Genomic DNA, 5,889 nt, shown 5'->3' with positions numbered 1-5,889 from the left:
CTCATATCTTCTGCCACTGGATGGCTATCATCATGATCTGGAATTTTTGGTTTGAGCTTCCTAAGCACTTGGGCTTCAGCATCTTCTTCTTCATCCATCTCAGGCACTGGGGCCTTGTTCTTCTCAGTTGCTGGAATATTCCTAGTGCTCCTCTTGGGCTTTGAAGTCTTTGGAGCTTGAGCAGTGGCTTTGGGAGCTGTCTTGGGCTTAGAAGGAGCAGCCCCAGACTTGATGGCATCCCCCATCAGCTTTTGAGACTTGGGTGCTGGAGCAGCATCCTCTTCCTCTTCTTCATCTTCAGAATCTCTCACCATGGTTGATGTTCCAAGTACTTTTACAGTTGTGGTTCTTGGCCTTTTCTTCTTCTTGCCACCAGCCACGTCATCATCTGACTGTTCTATAGTGAACTGCATGGTTTCTCCTGTTGGAACCTTTCTTGGCTTGGATGTTGGCACTCTTTTGGCAGGAACTTTCTTGTGCATACCAGGTTTTGTTGCAGCAGCAGTCCCATATTCTTTCTTCAGCACTTTCTTCTTGGAGCTCACTTCCTCCTCAGCAGCCACATAGTCCTCATCCTCTGGGTCTGAGTTTCTCTTCTTCCTAGTTCTTGTAGCTGCCTTTGGCAAATTGCTTGGAGTGCTCCTGCTGCCCTCATCATAGCTGCTAGAGGGACTAGTGCCTTCACTCATGTTCACTTGCTCTTCGGACTTGTTCTGGCTATCACTCTGGTCAGACATACTGGCAAAGCAAACTGACAGCGGACCCTGTGAATAGATATAGATGAGGTAGAGTGGATAAGCATCACAAAGTGCCCTGTGAATAGATATAGATGAGGTAGAGTGGATAAGCATCACAAAGTGCAGAGATTTTGCAAAATGGATGAGTCAAAAACTTGGTTTTAGTTTTTCACAAAAAGCATTTCGGAGATACCAATTTGTTAAACTCGGTGACACCGAAGCAACTGTTGGAGTCTAAACTAGTGATATCGGTCAGACCGAGTCACAGTCCCTTCGGTGACTCCGAGATTGCTAGGGTTTCACAGAGAGTTGTATTTGGTCACACCAATTTGCAACTTTCGGTCAGACCGAAAAGTGCAAGTGCAATGGCTTGAGCCAAATCGGTGAGACCGATTTCCACAACTCGGTCGGTCCGAGATGAGTTCGGCGGAAACCTAACCCTAAATTTTTGAATCTAATCTAATCTAAGGGATGTTCTTGCTAGACAGGATGGTTTCATACGTGGTAAAGTACATGGCATTTTCTTCGTGCTAAGAACCGGAGTAAGGAACATCACAAAGTTTTGAACTCATACCCTAGTTCGGCGGTGAGTTCGCTACGGCGGCAACGGCAGGGTTGAATCCCGTTGACAGCGACGGAAACCAGCGGCGGGAGGTCACTGACGACGAGGAGACGATCCGGAGACCCGAGGCGGCAGAGCAGGACACACGCGGGATGAATGGTTTTGGAGAGATTTCCAAAATTCAACCCGTCGGTATATATATCCCGACCCTGTCAGTGTGACCGAGTGGAACAACTCGGTGGCACCGAGATGCAGAATCGCAAGCGGTTACTGCAACTCGGTGTGACCAAAAAGTTATAATCGGTTGCACCGAGATTGAAAACCTAGATCAACTCAGTGAACTCGTTCAGACCGAAAAGGATGAATCGGTCAGACCGAAATGCACAGAGAGGTTTTGGAAGTTTAAGTCTATGACGAATCGGGGACTCCGAGTGCTCCTCACACAGAGTGTTCGAATCTGACTTGATCAAACTTTGTGATGTAGCATGAATAGAGTTTGATACGAGAAAAGCATAGATAGCTAGAGGAGGTTCTTAGGCATTTTTGTCCATCCATTTGGCAAAAGAGAAAAAACCAAACAATCAAAGCAACAAATGGATGTCCTCGAATGAGTAAAATATGCAATCAACATGCTCACACAATAAAAATGGCAAATGGAATATGTGGCAAAGCATGCACAAACACTCTAGCATCTAACAAGCAATTGGCGATGACTAGGTCATCTATATATGAGTATATTGACTTAGGAGTCAAATGAGAACATTTCATCATAGGTCATACTCATCGTTTAAGCACAAGTGGGGTTACTGTAGGAGATATGCCCTAGAGGCAATAATAAATGATATTATTTATCTCCGAGTTCATAATTATGTTTATGTTCCATGCTATAACTGCTATGGTTCTCGAGTCTGCAATAACCACGAGGCTCGGAGGAAGACTCATATGCACGTGTGGAATAATAAACGGTAAAATGTATTCCTAGTCTGGCCTCTAAGACTAGCTCAAGTGTTGCATGATGGTTATGTTTTCCTGATCATGGGCATGTCTATGTCAGCAACCTTGAGGGCACAATGTTAAGAGAACATTTGTGTTGAATCGACCCGGATTGATGTTATGCTATGAGATTCATTCGTCACAAGTTTATTGGTACATAACACAGAGATGGTTAACGTTTGCATGATTCCTTAGACCATGAGAGTATCGAGTTTCTTCATGCTTGCTTCATGAACTTTGGGGTTTGTTAAACGTCATCCGTAAATGGGTGGCTATTACGGCGGCTTACGGGTTCATGGAAAAGTGTGTCAAGTAACTTGATAGCTCAAGATTGGGATTTGCTCCTCCGACGATGGAGAGATATCTCTGGGCCCTCTCGGTGTTACGGTATCCATCATCGTCTGGCCAGACACTTTGTGATTTGATCACGGGGATGCCGGAACACGATAACGAGAAAAGAGAACAATACCGGTAACGAGGTAGCTAGCATAGTGGACAAGTTGTTGATCCACAGGAATGCCAACATGTCTCACCTCGGGTATTTGTAACATATCGCGAAGCAACAGAAATAGCACACGGCAACTGGAGGTTCACTCGAATATTTATTCGTGTGGGTATAGGGGTCAATATGGGTGTCCACGGCTCCGATGTTGATCATTGATCGGAAGGGGTTCCGGGTCATGTCTATAATTCACCGAACCTATAGGGTCACACGCTTAAGGGTCATCTATCTGCTGAATACTAGACAGGGAGTCAGAGAGAAAATCACCGAAAAAGTTTCGGACACCGAAAAGTTTCGGACAGCGGAATCGTACCGCAGAGAGAGGTCATCGGATAAGTTTTGATGATACCGAAAAGTTGTTTCGGGATACACCATTAAGTCAAATTGGTTTCGGCACATGCCTGATAATTCTTGGAGGATGCCAGAATCATTCTGGAAGCTTTTTGGAATTTTCTGAGATAAAAACCGGAAATGTTCCGGAGCTGCCGGAGCCACTTCAGATGCGTTTCGCAGATGAAAATCACTAAAACCGGAATTGTTTCGGAACGCGTTGAAAATCATTTTAGTGGGTACTGGAAATGTTCTTAGCCCACATAAATATTTTCAGTTCGATCAGACGCTGAAAAATGTCGTCGTGAATAGTGAAAATCAGCTTTATGGTTACTTTATGGAAAGCCACCTTTTGGGGCTTTGCTCCAAAAGATCTTGGGGATGACATGGATGGATAGGAGCCATTTTTTGGGCCCCTCATGGGGGTGTGGCCGGCCACATGGGGTATCCCCCCTTGGGGACCCTCTTGTTCCTTGGTTTCACTCCTAGGTCCTTGTGGAAGGACTTCATTCATGTGCATTTTGGGTTTTTTGTGAAACTACCCTACCCCCTTGGGATTTCCTATAAATAGAGGTGGAGGGGCAGCCCTCCACACTCATCCCTTGCTCTCATACACATGCCATGCATTATCTGGCTTCTTCTCTCCCTCCCACGAAAAGAGTTTCGTAGAGCCGTAAGGCTGTCTGGGTTCCGGCAGGAACTAGTTCTGGACGGCGAAGCCCTGCCGGATAGATGACACCGTATGTGTGCAACTCTGTAGAGAGATCGTAGTTTCGGTCTTAGTTTGTGAGTGCCTCCCGAAGGGCTGTCCATGTGACCGTCCGAGTTTTGAAGGTCCTCCCGAAGGGCTGTCCGAGTGACCGTTCGAGTTTCGAAGGTCCTCCCGAAGGGCTGTTCGCGACACCGTACAGGGGGCTGTTCGACCGCCTCCCGGAGGGTTGTCTGAGGAGCAGATGAGGGTATACATCCTCGCGGTTGGGAGGTTGTAAATCCTAGCTGCGGGGATCTACACCGCCGATCGTCATCGACTCTACTTCCCGCTGCGCTACGAGTCGGTAACGAAAAAGATCAAACCATGTATGCAGTCTCCATAGTGGTCCTGGGCTGGTGCGTAGGTCGGAAAATTTTTGTTTTCTGCTGCGTTCCCCTAAAGTTACCACTTTTACATAAAGCATTGTTGTGTTCACACCATTAGAGTTGCTTTAGCTCAATATTTAGAGTAAAGCTCCCCCTAGATGTGATATCCCCCCTAAGAGGGATGAACTAACATTGGGTTTTGTCGATGATGACTTCATGTAGATGTTTAAGATGTGGATGCTCAATGTTGATGTAGATCATTTGGAGCAATTCATTGGAGTGAGTTGCACTTTCAATACCTACACGGGTTAGTCCCGCAAGGAACAAACAAGGATATCCATAGACATAGAATGATGTTCACACAAGATGATGTCCATGAAAGCATTGGGTTACCATGTCCCTTGTCTTACCAACAAGAGGGTTTGTGACTCCTTGAACTAGTGCAAGATGTGGAAGTTGTTTGCACTTGTCCTCGCCAAAATGATGTGAGTGAAATATGTTGGTGGATTCACACTCAAGAACTCTCTAGTTCTTCTTCTTCGGGATCCACATCATCTTGATGGGAATCCTTGGAGTTGTAGTCGTACTTGATGAAATAGAACTTGATGTAGTCTTGGGAACCCACTTGACCAAGGCCTTAGAAGCTTCTTCAAATGCATCAATCTCCTATTGAAGCTTGTCCTTGCCCTTTTGCTTGTGGTCTTGTGGTGGAAGATCATCTTGAGCTTGTGTCAGTAGGATCATACTTCTCTTATTGAGGAACAAACTTTGTCTTGGAGTATTGATCTTCTTCCCACTCAACTCCATTGGCATTGAACTTTCGTTCAAAACCAACACCTTGATTCTTCCGGTGTCTTCCTTGCTTGCGTACAATTTCCTCAAACTGCTTACTTCCGGCAAGGCTCTTGTAAATACCTTTCTCTATAATACCCTTCAATAAGCTATTTTCTTGCTCAAGTGTAACTTGGCTAAGAGAATCATTAGTGGAATCAAGAGAACTACTAGAAGCAACAATATTGGATTTAACATGATTATTGTTACCACTAGAAGAAGAATCTTTCTTGCTCTTGTTGCTAGATTTAACTTGTGGCATGTAAGTAGACAAGAGTAAACGCTTGGCAATGTAAGAAGAACTTTTTTTGCGAAGATCATCATTGATTGCTTTTAAGAACCCATGCTCTTGCTCAAAGTTGAGCTTTTCAAAGCGTAACTTCTCATGAGTCTGTAAAAGTTCTCGATGATCTTCCAAGGTAGTTTCATGAGCTAACTTAAGAGTGTTTAGCTCTTTAGTTAGACGCTCAATCTCCTTCTTATCATCATCATTCATTTTATCTTGATTAGCATGATTAATAGCAAGTTCATCATAGTTTTCATCACTAGAGTTGTCAACAAGCAAATCATCATCACCTAGCAAGTCATCTTCATCACTATTGAAATCAACATACTCGGGGTGTGATACCTTTGGGCCTTTAGCCATGAAGCATCTTTCAATTCCTTCATTTGGTGAGTCAAATATGTCATAGGAGTTGGTTGACACAAGTGCTAGACCGGCAACACCTTCATCTTGAGTATATTCGGAGTCGGAGTGATGGTCGGAATCAGAGCCGGATATCCATTCACCAACATGAGCTTGATGTCTTCGTTTTGTGTAGCTCTTTGATGATTTGTCCTTTCTTTCCGAATCCTTA

Source organism: Triticum aestivum, chromosome 7D (assembly GCF_018294505.1).
Source record: "Triticum aestivum cultivar Chinese Spring chromosome 7D, IWGSC CS RefSeq v2.1, whole genome shotgun sequence".
NCBI classification, from domain to species: Eukaryota; Viridiplantae; Streptophyta; class Magnoliopsida; order Poales; family Poaceae; genus Triticum; species Triticum aestivum.
This window is presented reverse-complemented; position numbering follows the sequence as displayed.